We start from the raw sequence: 15,401 nt of genomic DNA, 5'->3' as shown, positions 1-15,401 counted from the left end.
GAGGACAGCTAGAAAGAGGAATTAGTTAGAATAGCGCTAATTACAGAATTGTTAATAACATTTGTTTGGGCAACATCATGAACCAGGTTAGCTAGCTCTGTCTCTGGTGTTACTATCAGTCTTCTGGAGGAGAGATTCCTAACACAGTCAAGGTGATTTAGCAGATAGAAAAGCTGAAAAATTACTAATATATATACATATATATATATGCATATTAGGATATATCTTTGATTCCACGGTGCTGTGGAGAGCCAATTGTAATATTTAGTGAAACTATTTTAAATTGACAGCAATTTTGTACATCAGGCAATTATTCAAACCTCAGAACAGCCTTTTTCATCCTGCAAGTAGCACCGTTAGAAAAGCCTCTCAAGAATGCACGGTGTCTCTGCTGGATCTTGATGAGAGAGAACACGTATTTTGGCGCTGCCGTTTACTGAGTCAGACTTTGGGAGTATCTGTCAGTCATTGTAAGGACTGATACTAGCTTGAGAAAGTATAAAGTGTCTGCTCACTGTCAGATATTAGTAATTTTTGCATCTTATTTTTTAATTAGTTACTTATTTCTAAGACTTTATTTTATTTTAACTTATTTTAAATATTTTATTTTTAAGTCATCTCTACACCCAATGTGGAGCTTGAACTCACAGCCCTGAGACCAAGAGTCGCACGCTCTTCTGACCGAGCCTGCCAGGCACCCCTGTACAATAATTTAACATGAAGTACTTGAATTGAAACTTCTGTTGGGGTCTTTACTGGTTTCAAGCTCATTTTTCAGTGCTTTTTCCACCAATTTCCCAAGCTCATCAAGATTAAACATTGTCAGTTGGCTGTTGGTCTCAGCTTTATTTTATTATTATTAATTCTGTCTATTTTAAGCTACTTAAGCCAAAGAAAATGTGTTGTAGAATATTGGGTTGCTATATATAAACATACCCAAAATAAATTGAATGTAGACTAATCCTTAAACAAAATACAGTTTTTGTTAGGACACTGTTATCATTTATGTTTCACAATCAGAAATTTATTTTAACTACATTATTTGATAATGACCATACCCAGTAAAGTCAGGAAGTTCAAGAAGAGTTAAAGAGCAGGAAAGGAGTAAGAAGGGGGGTAAGAAGCTATTTGACAATTTGCTTTTATGTTTTGAGCAACCCTTCATTTAGCACAGAGAGTTGTTTAATCCAGACTTGTCTTGTTGCTTGTGGTTTAAAATTCAGCCAGTGTGTTATTAGATAATATGTTGAAATAAACAGCAAAATAACTTCAACATATTTTATATACATATTTTCTCTGAATAATTTGAGAAGCAGTCTTTTTCTCAAAGGAAAATTATTGTTTCCATAAATGACATGCATATCTGGGCTCAGAAGAAAAAAACCCAATTGTGATATTTCTAGGTAAATGAATGATTAGCACTTTGATTTATTTTTTTAAGGTTCTATTAATTTATTTGACAGAGAGAGAGAGAGAGGAAACACAAGCAGGGAGAGTGGGAGAGGGAGAAGCAGGCCTCTTGCTGAGCAGGGAGCCCGATGTGGGGCTCCATCCCAGGACCCTGGGACTGTGACCTGAGCTAAAGGCAGCCACTTAACAACTGAGCCACCCAGGCGCCCCTAGGGCTCTGTATTAAAAGAAAATAAAGTTAGCTATATGAATCTCAACACATAGAAGAATCTAAATTTAAAAAGACAAGTATTGTCATAAGTTGTGAGATGAGTCAGTTCAGAAGATATATTTTGTGAAAGTCCATCATGAAGATTTCAAATAAATCATGACTTTATTTAATGACAAATATATGTTTCAGTTTATAAAAAAGTCCTCTGATTTTACATTTGGAAAATTTCCAAAACTATACAAGGATGAAAGGGCATTTACAGTTGGTTTTCTTTTTAGATTTACCTTAAATATTTATAAATCAATACTTAGAAGCTTTATAAAGTATAGATTTTCAAACACATAACTCATGACTTATCAAACAGGTGCATAGCTTTTTGTGAATTACACGAACTTGTATTCTACGTATATTTTTTTAAAGACTGATTTATTTATTTATTTATTGTCATTTCACTGCTTAGTTTTTTTCTCCTTCCGTAGACTTTTCACTGTTACTGTCCAGGAAGGCCAGAAGTAATGCAGTAAGACTTTCGTTGGGAGGCGACGGTTGGCAGGTCTGCCAGTTTCAACAAGAAATTCTGCCAAGTTCAGCCATTGTTTGGCCATTTGGGGAAATGCTTCAACATTTTTTGTTAAAATACCGAGCAACCTTCTCATTTACCCTAGTTTGAAGGTCACTCTTTGGAATTCAGTGAAACCTGAACACTGCATTACAGAAAGCATCTTTACTAATTTATTTCCCTTCACAGAAGCAGTGGAGGGATGAATATGAGGTTGGCCTAAGAATTATAAATGATAATTAGTTTCTGAATATTTTCTCTTTGGCAGTGGTTCATGTCCCCAACACCTCCACAATCTGTGTTTTGTATTGTATCGTACACTGCATACAAAACTACATAGAGTCAACTATCTAGTTTTCTGTGGACACTGATACAAAGAAACATATTCATTCATTTAATCATTTATTAAGCAATATTTAAGGACCTACTAGGTGCAGTCACTTATCGAGATGCTTAAGAAATATTAGTGAAAAAAAAAGCAGGCGGAAGTACTTGTAGAGTTTATGCGTTAAGGATATGGACAGAAAATAACAACAGAGAATATATGTAAATGATAGTCGACGGCTTGTTGCAATGTGGTTGATGTTATAGGAAGAAGCCTGGACAAATTAAAATAGATGACGATGGGCTAAAGGGTTATGGTGGTGCAGGCGTAGCTGACTTTAAGTATTAGTGTCGAGGTTAGGTCCCAAAGAAAACGTTGTATCTGAGCAAAGACTCCAAGGATGGGCGGAGCTGACACGCGGATTTCCGAAAGAGCACTCAGTGCTCTTTGAGAGAAACGCGCTGATAGTTTTTAACCTTAGTTCAGATAATATGCTTACCTTTCTTTAATTTTATGCCAATTGATATCAGAAGTACTAACAAGAAGTAAATTTGTCTGGAGGTGAAGGAAAAAGAAATACTGAAGTCCAGAATCCAGGAACTATAGACCCAGAAATAAAGATTAGCATTTTTTTCACATTCAGGGGCCATAAGGGTGGGCATGTGATGGAGAGTAAGGGAGACATGGGAAGCTTGAAAAATTACTCAGTTAATTCATTCCAGTTAGTATTCTTTCACTAATTTCTATTATAACCTTATATCAATAAATATTGTGCACAATGATCTTTGTTGTTTACTATAAATTTAATTTAATTCTAAAGAGTTATCCAAGTTAGAATTGATAAAAAAGCTAGAAAAGCTCATACGTTGTGTTTACACTCTGTGTCCCTCCCTGTTTATAAAATTATGCAGTTATATCTGGAAGTAAAAACATAGGCCAGAACGTAGAACAATCCTTTAAGTCTATATGACTCTGAGTAATTTAGGAGTGGAATGTTGTCTAAATATAGAAATCTAACTTTTTTTTTAAGCAGATGGTAGTTATTTATTAATTATTATTATTTTTTAATTTTTTATTATTTTTTAAAGATTTTATTTATTTATTCGACAGACAGAGACCACAAGTAGGCAGAGAGGCAGGCAGAGAGAGAGGGGGGATGCAGGCTCCCTGCTGAGCAGAGAGCCCGATGTGGGGCTCGATCCCAGGACCCTGAGATCACGACCTGAGCCGAAGGCAGAGGCTTAACTCACTGAGCCACACAGACGCCCTGCAGATGCTATTTAAAGATCTACATCCTAGTTACACTTAATGAAACCCTCTGGGGACATATGGATCTAGAATCTCATATTTCTGTTAGGAACCTATTAACTAGACTTATGTAACTTGTTGAGGACTCCAGCTTCAGAAACCATATGTAACATGAATAGTTTTGAACATGTGGTCCTTTGTGGTACAGATAGAACTAGATAGAACTAGATAGAACCAGAACTGATGCAGTTGCGAGCTCGCAACCTTAAATACGTAGTCGTTATGATGTTGAGAATTTGGTGAATAATCAGCTTTCACAGGGTGAACCTGAAAAATCACACAATTAGTGAATTTTTAAAGCATGTTTGAGTTATACAATGACTCAAACATAAACTCTTTGTTAATTTTGGTGTATTTATTTTGAAGGAAGTGGGCTGGGTTCTGGTTCATTAAATATGGACATGTATTAATTTTATGATGAAAAAGATTCCATGTTTTCTAATAATTTTGAACTGATAACATGGAACACAGCACAGGAAATCCTTTTGGAAAGTCTATAATTAAGGAAGTTAACTCATGTGAGGAATTCGATTAATTAAAATATTAAACAATATTTAGGAAAGTCATTTTATGGGCTTCACCCAGGTCAGTTTGTTCTAGACCTTAATACTTGCTCATAGCTCATCCGAAGGCTTTCCTGCTCAAAGTCACGAAATCAAGTATTTTTCAAAGCTTTATTCTTAGAATATCTTTCTTTCACCACATTATTTCTGTCTTAAAAATGAACATTTCTGATACCCAGCCATGATGTTTGCCATTGATTTAGATGCAAGGAAATAGTTCTGTGAAAAGTATGAAAAGTCAAAGTTATAATAGAAGCAGTTGAAAGTAGGATATTTCAGAATATCTTAACCAAAGCACATATAATTGTGACCTAGGTAGTGTCCATTGGACTGTTCTTTATTTCAGGGTTGGGTTTTTTTTTTGTTTTGTTTTTTTGTTTTAACGTTTATTCTATAATCCAAGGTTTCCCAGATATAATCATATGTACAGAAAGTATCTGATTTATCAAGTTGTGTCATTTCAGAAAACATCCTACTTCAAACATTCAGTCCTGCCCTTGCAACCAGATGAGAAGTCGGGTGGCGGTGGGCGGCGTGGAGGAGGAGGTCGCGCTGTGGTCGGCAGCGAGCGCGGAGGCGCTGATGCTGTCCGGAGCAGGCCTGTCCCGCTCCCCTCTGGCCGGCGGCGTGGGGCCGGCTGGCTAAGCCTCAGTAGGAACTGGTCATGTGACTTAAAATACAGCTGTTCTCTGACAGGACTAAACTCTGGTGTGGACAGAAAGTTCCCCAAAAAGGATACGCACTGAGAACAGACTTTAGTTTTCTGGAGAGAGAACAATTCTGGAAGGTCTTATGTGAATCATGAAGCAGAAAAGCAAGCTACCTTTGTTTTTGGAGTGTAGAAACCTTATACCTTTTCAGCCTCCCTCATTAATAATGTAAGTATTTTAAATATTTCTTCTACCTCTACTTAGGACCAAATCAGACTCCACCCCTCTCCAAAACCAACCAACCAACCAACAAAGCCACTGAGTGAGGGGAGAATAGAGACCCTGCTCTGCTCACAGGCAGGTAACGCCACATTATTAAGATGCTCATCATTTTCAGTTTCACTAATGAATTCACTGCAGTTCCAATTGTCGTTCCAGCAGGATTTTTTAAAGAATTTCCAAAATCTAAAAACTTAAATAATTTGGGGAAAAAAGAGCAAGTATGGAAAACGCCCCTAACTAGTTGTAACGGTTACTTGTGTACGTTAACCTGGCCAGGCTACGGTGCCGGCTTGACCAGACACTAGTCTGGGCGTTGCTGTCGAGGTATTTCGTAGATGCGATCGGCATCTGACATCCGCTGACTTTGAGCAAAGGAGAGTATCTGGATGATGTGTCTGCGTCACATCCAGTGAGCTGAAGGCTTTAAGAGCAACACTGAGGCTTTCTGAGAAGGAATTCTTCAAAATTTTTGTTTTCCAGGCTCCTCTTAACTACCAGAGGCTAGAGGGCAACCGCCGGGCGTCTGGTCTGGAGGAAGGCGAGGGAGAAGCAGGTGTAGACGGAGGGAGGCAGTGAAAGAAAAAGCAGAAGGAGAGACGGGAGATGATCCGTCGCAGATGCCACCCACCCGCGCAGGCACACCTCGTTTTCTTGTGCCCCTCAGCTATTGCGTTCTTTACGAATTGAAAGTTTTGGTAACCCTGAATCTAACAAGCTTCTCAGTACCATTTGTCTAACGGCATTTGTTAACTTCATGTCTTTGTGGCCCATTTTGGTAATTCTCTCAATATTTCAAACTTTTTCATTATTTTATATTGTTCTGGTGATCTCGGATCCGTGTTCTTTCGTATTACAGTAGTAACTGTTTTGGGCACCACTGACCATGCCAGCAGAAGATGGCAAACTTAATAAATGCCGTGCGCATGCTGACCGCCCACCCATCTCTGACCCTTTCGATAGGGTTCCCTATTCCCTAAGATACAACCACATTGACATGACCCTACAATAGCCCCTGTGTGTTGAAGTTGAAAGGAAGAGACACAGATCTCCCACTTGAAGTCAAAAGTGGGAAATGATGAAGCTTCGTGAGGAAGATATGTTGAAAGCTGACATAGGTCAAAGCTAGCTTTCTTGCACAGTTAGCCAAGTTGTGAATGCAAATTAAAAGGAAATTAAAAGTGCTACACCAGGGTACACACAAATAATGAGCGAGCTGAGGAGTCTTGTTGGTGATCTAGAGAAAGCTCCAGGGGTCTGGATAGATCCAACCAGCCCCCACAGTCCCTAAAGCCAAAGGCCTAATCGAGAGCAAGACCCTGACTCTCTCCAGTTCGGGGAAGGCGGAGAGAGGTGAGGAGGTTGGGTGGGGAGCTGAAGCTCAGGTTGGTTCGTGAGGTTTAAGGAAAGAAGCCGTCTCAGTGACATAAGTGCGTCCACAAGCGCGATGCAGAGGCCGCAGCAAAGTACCCAGATCCAGCCAAGATAATCCTGAAGGTGGCTAAGGTGGCTACAGCAAACAACACACTTTCAGTGTAGACGGAACAGCCTCCAGTAGGAAGATGTGCTCCGGGCCTTACGTGGCTGGGGAGGAGAAGTCAGTGCCTGGCTTCAAAGCGCCGAAGGACAGGCAGACTCCCCTGTCAGGGCGAACGCAGCCGGTGACTTGAGGTTGAAGCCAGTGCTCACTGACCCTTTGACAATCCTAGAGCCCAAAGGGTTCCGCTCAATGTACTCTGCCTGTGACCTACAAACTAGAACCACAACAGACATCTGTTTACAGCATGGTTTACTGAGTATTTTAAGCCCACTGTCAAGAACCACTTCTCAGAAAAAAATTATTCCTTTCAAAAGATTACTGATCATTGAAGATGCACCCAGTCACCCAGGAGGTCTGATGTACAATGACATTAATGTACAATGAGATTAACGTTGATTAATATCGGTCTCGTGCCTGCTAAGACATCCATCCTGCAGCCCACGGATCAAGGAGCGGTTTCAACTTTCAAGTCTTATTATTTAAGAAATACATTTTGTAAGGTAAAAACCTCCATACATAGTGATTCCTCTCACAGATCTGGGCAAAATAAACTGAAAACCTTCTGGAAAGAATTCACCATTTCAGATGCCATTAAAAACATGATTCGCGGGAGAAGGTCAAAATATCAGCATTCACAGGAGTTTGGGAGAAGCTGATTCCAGCCCTCAAGGCTGACTTTGGGGGCTTCAAGATTTCAGTGGTGCAAATTCCTGCAGATGTGGTAGAAACAGCAAGAGAACTAGAATTCGAAGGAGAGACTGAGGATGGACCGGACTGTTGTGATCGCGGGACAAAACTTGAACAGATGAGCAGGTGCTCTTTGTGGGGGAGCGGAGATGGTGATTTGAAATAGAATCTATTCTCGGGGAAGATGCTGTGAAGACTGTTGAAACGACAACAAAGGATTAGAAAAGTCCACAAGGTTTGTTGATAAAGCCGCCGCAGGGTGCGAGAGGACTGACTCGAATTTTGGAAGTTTAGTGTGGCACAGTGCTACTGAACAGCATCTCGTGCTACAGAAAGCTCACTCACGAAATGTGTCCGTGGATGCAGCAAACTTCGTTATTAACTCATTTTAAGAAGTTGCCACAGCCACCCCAACCTTCAGCCCCCCCCGCCCCCCGCCCCGGTCGGTCGGCAGCCACCATCGTCAAGGCAAGACCCTCCACCAGCAAGAAGACTACAACTCATTCAAAGCTACAGAGGATGGTTAGCGTATTTTAGCAATAAAGTATTTTTTTAATTAAGGTAGATGTGTTGTTTTTTAAACATAATGCTATTGTACTGTACTATTTACTTAGCTTTCATGTGCACTGGGAAACCAAAACATTCACTAACTGGCGTGACTTTATTACAATGCCACTTTGTTGAGATGATCTAGGACCAAACCCTCAGTATGTCTGAGGTCCGCCTGTGCTGTAGCCGAGGGTCCCGGGGCCAGCATCCATTCATGGGGTGACGAGATACCAGCCGCCCCCGGAAAGGGAAGCGGAGGGCTTAAGAGCCTGCGCTCTGGATTGCCAGGACTCAGTTCCCGGAACCTTCACCTGCTCAGCTGCGTGGTTTGGACACGGTACTCAGAAGCTCTGTGCCTTGGTGTTGGAGTTTCTTATCTGCACAACAACAACAACAATTCCTGGGCCTCTGGGGAAGGTTAAATGAGTTTATCCGTGAGTAATGAGTGATGTACATGGCAGAAGGCAAATCCTCAAAGACTTGAGCTAGATATCTCAGTAGGGCAAGCCACCCGGTAAGAAGAGGCTCTCCTGCACTAGCGCGGTCTGCAAACACTCATCCACTGCTAACCTGGGGAGGGAGAAGTGCCACGGGGAAGGCGGACTCTCCTGCCGGAGGAAAAAATAAATTATTTGTCCCTCAGGAATATGAAGGTGTGTGCACTCGTCTAATAATGTCAAGGACCAGAGGCTTAAGCTGACTATATATATATATATATATATATATATACATACATATATATATATATTTATTTACCCAAATAAACCTGACCAGTTCAAAGATATTTTAGTGAGTTAACGGGACTTCCATGAGACTGTGTCGGACAGATTTAAACCGCAGCAGCCTCCTGGCCAGCTGGGCGCGACGGCTGTCTGAGGGGCTCCCCATTCCAGGAGCTGTTCAAACGGGGATCGCACCCACAGGTGCTAGCACAACCGCGTGAGTCACAGTTTTTGCCTCAGCTAAAAAACTATATTGCCGTGTTTTGAAAAAGATTTAAAATAAAAGGGTTTTATTGAAAATAACTTTTTGAAGAAGACATATGTAGACTGATTAGTAAAATATGTAAACGTGTTAGTCTAATACTAGGTTTCCATTATTTAAGTAAAAGTAAATCTGCTCCCTTGCCTCGCATTTGAAAACATCTGAAGACAACTACAGGGTTAGACAAAGCGCACCACACACGCACATTCTGTTTGACGACGTTCCTTTCGCATAGTTTTATCCTCCCTATTTTCAGTTATAACATGCTTTATTCTTCTCCAGTACTTACCAAGTTCCAATTTCCCCTTCAAATTATTCTGGGAAAGAAGGCAGAATTGAGGTTTATGCACAGAATATCTAGACAACAATCGACATCATGTCAATGAACATGGATTCGATGAACACTCGCTTGTGGAACTTACGACATTGATACTTGGACATAGGACAAACTTAGCTTTGATTGACAAAACCCTGTGTGCTCACGAATATGCTAGTGAGCCCCCATGTGACTAAGCCGTAGGAGAGAGGCGCTCTGGTCAACCAGTCGCCATTTACGTATCACTCTTGTCTAACAAACCAAATGACGTGCTCAGGCGTCCCTGCGGTTTCACGAGAAACACAGTTGGACTTAGGTTAGCCTAAACACAAGTAGGAGAATAAAGACAGATTTATACAAAAGTTTATGCCATATTACCATTTTTTTAATTAAAAAATACATTCCATGTTAAGGGGATAAGATTTCTCTGAAAATTGGGCTCTATCCAACAACCTCAATGAAGTTAATGTTAATATTATAAGGGTAGGTTGGTTATTTATTTATTTACTTATTTATATTTATGTTGGGTTGAGCAGAGTTGAGATTTTTGACCTTTTGGTTGGTAGTAAGGCAAAAAAAATACATTTAATTAAAAGCACAAAGGAATAAAAAGATAAAACTTGTTTTACATTTAAAAAATAAATTCAGTATTTTGATCATTTTTTTAACATAATATATTAGTGTGTTAGTTTTGTAGACTATTATCTCTTTGAAGTAAACAAACTAAAGGGAAAAAAGGAAGAAACTTGTTCTAGGAAAATATTTGTGATTTATCATCCGATAATATCAGTAAACGCAAAAACATAAGCCCTAACTCAGTTCACAGCCAGTGATTCTCTTTTATTTATAAATAGTAAGACTTTTATTGTGTGCTTAAAAATTAAATTCATTTCTTCATTTTTTGGTAAAATAGTCTATTAAATTAAAAACTCAAAAAAACTTGATTTCAAGATTATACAAATACTGGAAAATGCAAAAATTATTGATTTAATGCACAATATAATACTAATTAGACATAAAAATAATCTAGATTTATTGAGGACTTTTCTGTTTAAATTGGAATGGCAATGTAATGTATAAAACTGTATTTCCTATCATTTAAATGGTTTGCTGACTTAATTTATCTAATCATATGTTCTTTTACCCTAAATAACACTAACGCAGTATTTACATCCCAGATTTTACAATTAAAAGTATGCCACCTATTACTGCTTCAATTTTATGCTAATTAAGACTCTATAGCTTCAAAATTACAAACCAAACTATAGGTACGTAAACCAAAATTAAGGTGTGAAAACTATCTGGATTCTTCTAGTTGTGTAACTGCTATTGATGAAGGAATTTGGGCAGGAATTGCTAAGGGAATTCTATGGGAGTGAACGGGAAAATGATTGAAGTATCCGGTTAGTGTGTAGCCCTGATCCTCTGTTTCTCATAAATTTTTATTTTCCTTCTAATTTCATCAGAACATCTTCTTTTTTTTTTTTTTTAAGATTTTGTTTATTTTATTTGACAGAGAGAGAGATCACAAGCAGGCAGAGGGGCAGGCAGAGAGAGAGAGGAGGAAGCAGGCTCCCTGCGGAGCAGAGAGCCCGATGCAGGGCTCGATCCCAGGACCCTGAAATCATGACCTGAGCTGAAGGCAGAGGCTTTAACCCACTGAGCCACCCAGGCGCCCCAGAACATTTTCTTATATTAAATGAGAAGATTTCTTAAAATAATGTAGTAGTGCTGCATGGTAGAAGTATTTTGATAGAAAAAGAGAGCTTTCCTAAGAAATTATAAATGTTTATAGTTCATGCAGGGACTTCAAACCCAGATACAGACAAATGTTTTAAATAGTTATGTACTGACTTTCCATCTTAAGAGTGTTCTCTGACGGTCTAATGGAGTCAGGAGCTCAGAGGTGCTACAAACTTGACACTCCGTGTCTTTCATCAACACCACGGCAATGATACAACTTACGTTCCTGGGTTAATGGCATCTCTGAATCCTAAGCAAAGACAAGATGAGAACAAAGCCAATGATTCCAAATAATGTCCTTTGACTATGTTTGTTTTTTTTTAAAGTTGATACCATAATCATGATATCTCTATAAACAGTATTATTTTTTCAAGTTGTGTTGACAGTCATACACAGAGTATGAAATTGGTTTTATTTTGTGAATGTATACTTTGATCCTTTAAAAAATGTTTTGTTGATTTTTGTAAAATATCTCTAAGACAATTCTTAAAAATTAAGCTATTCTCAAACTTTAATCATGGAGCTAAAAATTGAATGCGAAATAGTGTTATAATAGTCACAAAAATGATGTATGTTAAAAACACATAATTATACTATTAACTGAAGTTTGATTAGTATTATGTGTTTATCAAATAATTTATCCACATTAACATAAAGCATGTAAGGTCATAGTTCTTTGTCTTAATATTATTTTGAATTTCTTACTGAAATAAATTTGTTATGCATAAAATAATGGTACAATACATACAATGAATGTGAAGGTTTTCCTAAATATGCTAGAGGTTTGGTTCCATTTAAACTTACGCTCGGCATCACCAGGAGTAAAGTATACACACCTTGGTCATTCATTTAACACAATTTTTAAAATTACAGAGTCAATTTTAATTTCTTTTTGTTTTCCTGTTTTTCCCATCTTTGTTTTTCAGAGTGAGTGAATAGTTTTGTATATTCTAGAAGTTTACATATTTTAACTAACAAAACAATTTGGAACATGCTAAGATATATTAGGGAAAAAAGACCTTGTAGTAATAACCTCAAGCACATTTCTTAAAGATAACTGAATATTGCAGGTAAAACATACCTCAGCTCACATTATTTTTATGATTTCTGAATCTTATGTTTCATACTTAGAACTGGCCTTAGACTCTGCATAGCATCTAGAGAAAGAAGTTAGTTCTTCAAGGCTGAAAGCATGCAACGACCCTCTGATATTCTCTTATCATTAAAGAAAACAAACTTTGGAATATAATAATATGAGTTCTTACTTCAGACTTTCAATTATTTTCTCAAGTAACAAGTCTTTGCCTAATGACCTTTGAAATTCACTGCCTAGTGGTTTTCAACAGTATTTTCTGAAAATAAAAGATGATAAAGTCATACTATTAGTACAGTTTTAAGATTTTAATTAAATTATGGAAAAAATTATGGGGAGTTCCTTATTATAAAATATGATATTAGTGTAATACCTCCTTCTAAGAAAATAATCTAAATTAAACATAATGCTATTTCAATTTTTGTTACTAATCCATGGCATTGGGTGGGGCTTTTAATGTGTTCTTTTCATTTCCTTCCCTAATTATCTAATGGCTATTTACAAAGTCACCTTCTAAAAACAGGTTTTCCATTTCTACACATGTGTCAGGGAATTTGATACAACTCATGACCGAAAGGAAATAGGCAATCAGCCATAATAGTTTTAAGAATCACAAAAATAAGACTTCATTGAAGTTTCCATTATTTAGAGAAATTTGTGGAAAATTGAGTGGAACATTATGAGGGATTTACTCAGAAAGCGTTTGAAGTCCACGGTCAACGCGCCGGGTTATGGGCTCGTGAGCACAGGGTCCCCCACCGAGGACGCGCTGCGGAGCGGAATCCCACAGGGAAGGCGGGGGTCCGCGTGTCCCTGTCTATGCCGCGCGTCACGTGCGGAACAGATGCAGGAAATGTCAGCCTCTACGATTTGAAGCCAAATCCGAGGTCTGATTTATACATAAACAAGTGATATCAGCCGATGAAATGTGGACCCAAACCCGACAGCTGTTTCTGCGCTGCGGATTCGCGGCTGTCTACGCGGGCGCTGGAGCGGACCGTGGCGGCTTCGCGGTCCGCGCGGCGTGGGCGTGGGCGTGGGCGGGTGCGGGTGCGGGTGCGGGTGCGGGAGCGTCAACGCAGGGTCCGCCTCGGCGCGGCCGTGGGCGCTCCGGACGCTCCCGCTTTCGGACGCGCCGGGGCTTCTGCGCTCGGTGCCCCGGCGCGCGTCGCGGGCAGACTTGGTCCCCGTCCTCCGCGCGCCGCTGCGTCTCCTCCCGCCCTCGCCCGGGGGCTTGCGGGGGCCGGAGCCGTCGGGGCACAGGGCGGGCTGGAGGGCTGCGCCGCGACGGCCCGAGTCCCGCTCGCCCGGTCCCGGCTCCTTCCCGGTCCCTTCGCCCCGTGCCCCCCCCCCCCGCGGTCCGGCGCGCCCGGAGCGACTCGGGGGTGGCGGGAGCGGCCCGGAGCCCCGTCCGGCCACAGCGAGCGGGGCCCCTGCCCGAGCCCCGGGCCGGAGGCGCGTGTGCAAACACGGGGGGCGGCGCGCGGGGGACCCGGGGTGCGCCCGGCGCTCGCTTCCGATTCTGCGCTTCGTTCCCCGGCGCGGTGGCCGGGCCCGCGCCCGCCAGGACCTCGTCCCCCTCGCGGAACCGACCGTGGGAGCGGCGTGAGGACCCTTCCTGGGGGTGTTTCCAGCCGCCCCGGCCGACGCCGACCGCAGGGCGCGTCGCGCGAGGCGTCGTCCCGGCTAAGCCGCTCGTCTGAACGCGCCTGGGCTGCGCGCACAGTCTTCCCCGCGGCCGCGCTCGCCCCGGGACGGCGCCGCGCGCCCCGACGCCGGCGGGACACCCTGCGCGCACCTCGGGGCACCGGGCGCCGCTGCCCCCGCGGGCGACGTGAAGGAGCTGCGGGACCCTCCGCGGCAGGACGGTCGCCGCCGGCGAGGGGACCCGCTCGGGGGCGCGCGTGGCGCCGGACCGTGGACTTACCCGCGGCGGCCGGAGGCGCCGGAGACGCCGTCCCAGGACGGACCTTCCGAGGCGCGCGGGCGAGACGCGCGGGAGAGACGCCCCCGGAGAGACGCCCCCGGAGAGACGCCCCCGGCGCGGTCCCGCAGGCTGAGGTCGGGGCGGCGGAGCCGGGCTGCTCGGCCGGGAGGGGACCGTGTGCCGGGAGCGGCTGCTGTCACGCTGCCCGGGCTCGGCCGCGGGGGAACGGCGGCGTTTCCTGTGACATCACCGACCCCGCCTGCGGCTCGCGCGGCCTTAGTCCGCCTCCCGCGCCCCCGGCCGCAGCCCCTCGCCCGCCGCCGCGCAGGAGCGCGGAGCCCAGGCGGCCGCGTGCGCCCGAGTCGTGGCCCCCCCGGCGTCCCCCCCGGGCGGAGCGTGTCGGGACGCGCCACACCGCGGTGCCTGCGGCCGGGGGTGGGGGCGGCGTCCCGCTCCGCAGGGCGAGGACTTGGGGTGTGAGTGGGTGTGAGTGTGAGTATGTGAGAGTGCGCGTGTGTGAGTGAGTGTGTCTGTGAGTGTGAGTGAGTGTCTGTGAGTGGGTGTGAGTGTGAGTGGGTGTGGAATTAGACTCTGCAAGGCGCTGAGCAACTGTTGTCAACATCTTTCTTCGAAATAAACACCAAAACAACACCCGCATCCATCAGAATCAACTCCGCGATCAGACTTGGACTGAGTCCTCGTAACCAGGGCTGTTACCGGGTCAGGTTTTCACACTTAAACAATGAAGCTTTATGCTCTAGGTTTTTTGACTTTTTTACTTTGTCCATGACATGACTACGTGCGTATGTGTCATAAACAAAACCACGGCGTATGTGTGTTGTGTGTGCACATATACAGAGCATCGTTTGTCATTATATGTAGGTTTGATTATCTTATCACCTATGGAATAAAAAAGAAATTTATATTGCACTTATCCGTCCAAATAAACCTTGCCAAAAATGCAGATAACTTATAAACATAATGATTATGTAAAACATGTAACATATTCTAATTCTTTAGAAAAAGTTTTCCCTCAAAGCGTAAGTGTATTCCAAATGTGTTTAATAAATCATTGGACATTATCTGGGAAGAATGCTTTAAATTTGAAATGCAATTATCTTTTCATACTACTGTAAGTGTGTGAGATTCAACAATAATTATAATTGCTGAACCCTGAACAGCACTGGGCATCGATATCGTCCTCTGTAAACTAGAAGACATGAATCAAATAGTATATAAAGTTGCTTATATCTCTTA

The 15,401-nt window shown here is 42.5% G+C and overlaps 1 protein-coding gene across 1 annotated transcript in view; it reads right to left on the bottom strand.

Annotated features, from left to right (window-relative positions):
* Positions 1–14,395, bottom strand: part of CALCRL (calcitonin receptor like receptor) — a 93,541-nt gene extending 79,146 nt beyond the window's left edge. The window contains exon 1 of the mRNA XM_080799128.1: positions 14,145–14,395. The gene's annotated coding sequence lies outside the window, so the exon portion shown is untranslated. The remainder of the gene's footprint in view (positions 1–14,144) is intronic.
* Positions 14,396–15,401: the final 1,006 nt, after the last annotated feature.

The sequence above is a fragment of the Martes martes genome, assembly GCF_963455335.1.
Source record: "Martes martes genome assembly, chromosome: 3".
NCBI classification, from domain to species: Eukaryota; Metazoa; Chordata; class Mammalia; order Carnivora; family Mustelidae; genus Martes; species Martes martes.
This window is presented reverse-complemented; position numbering and strand designations above follow the sequence as displayed.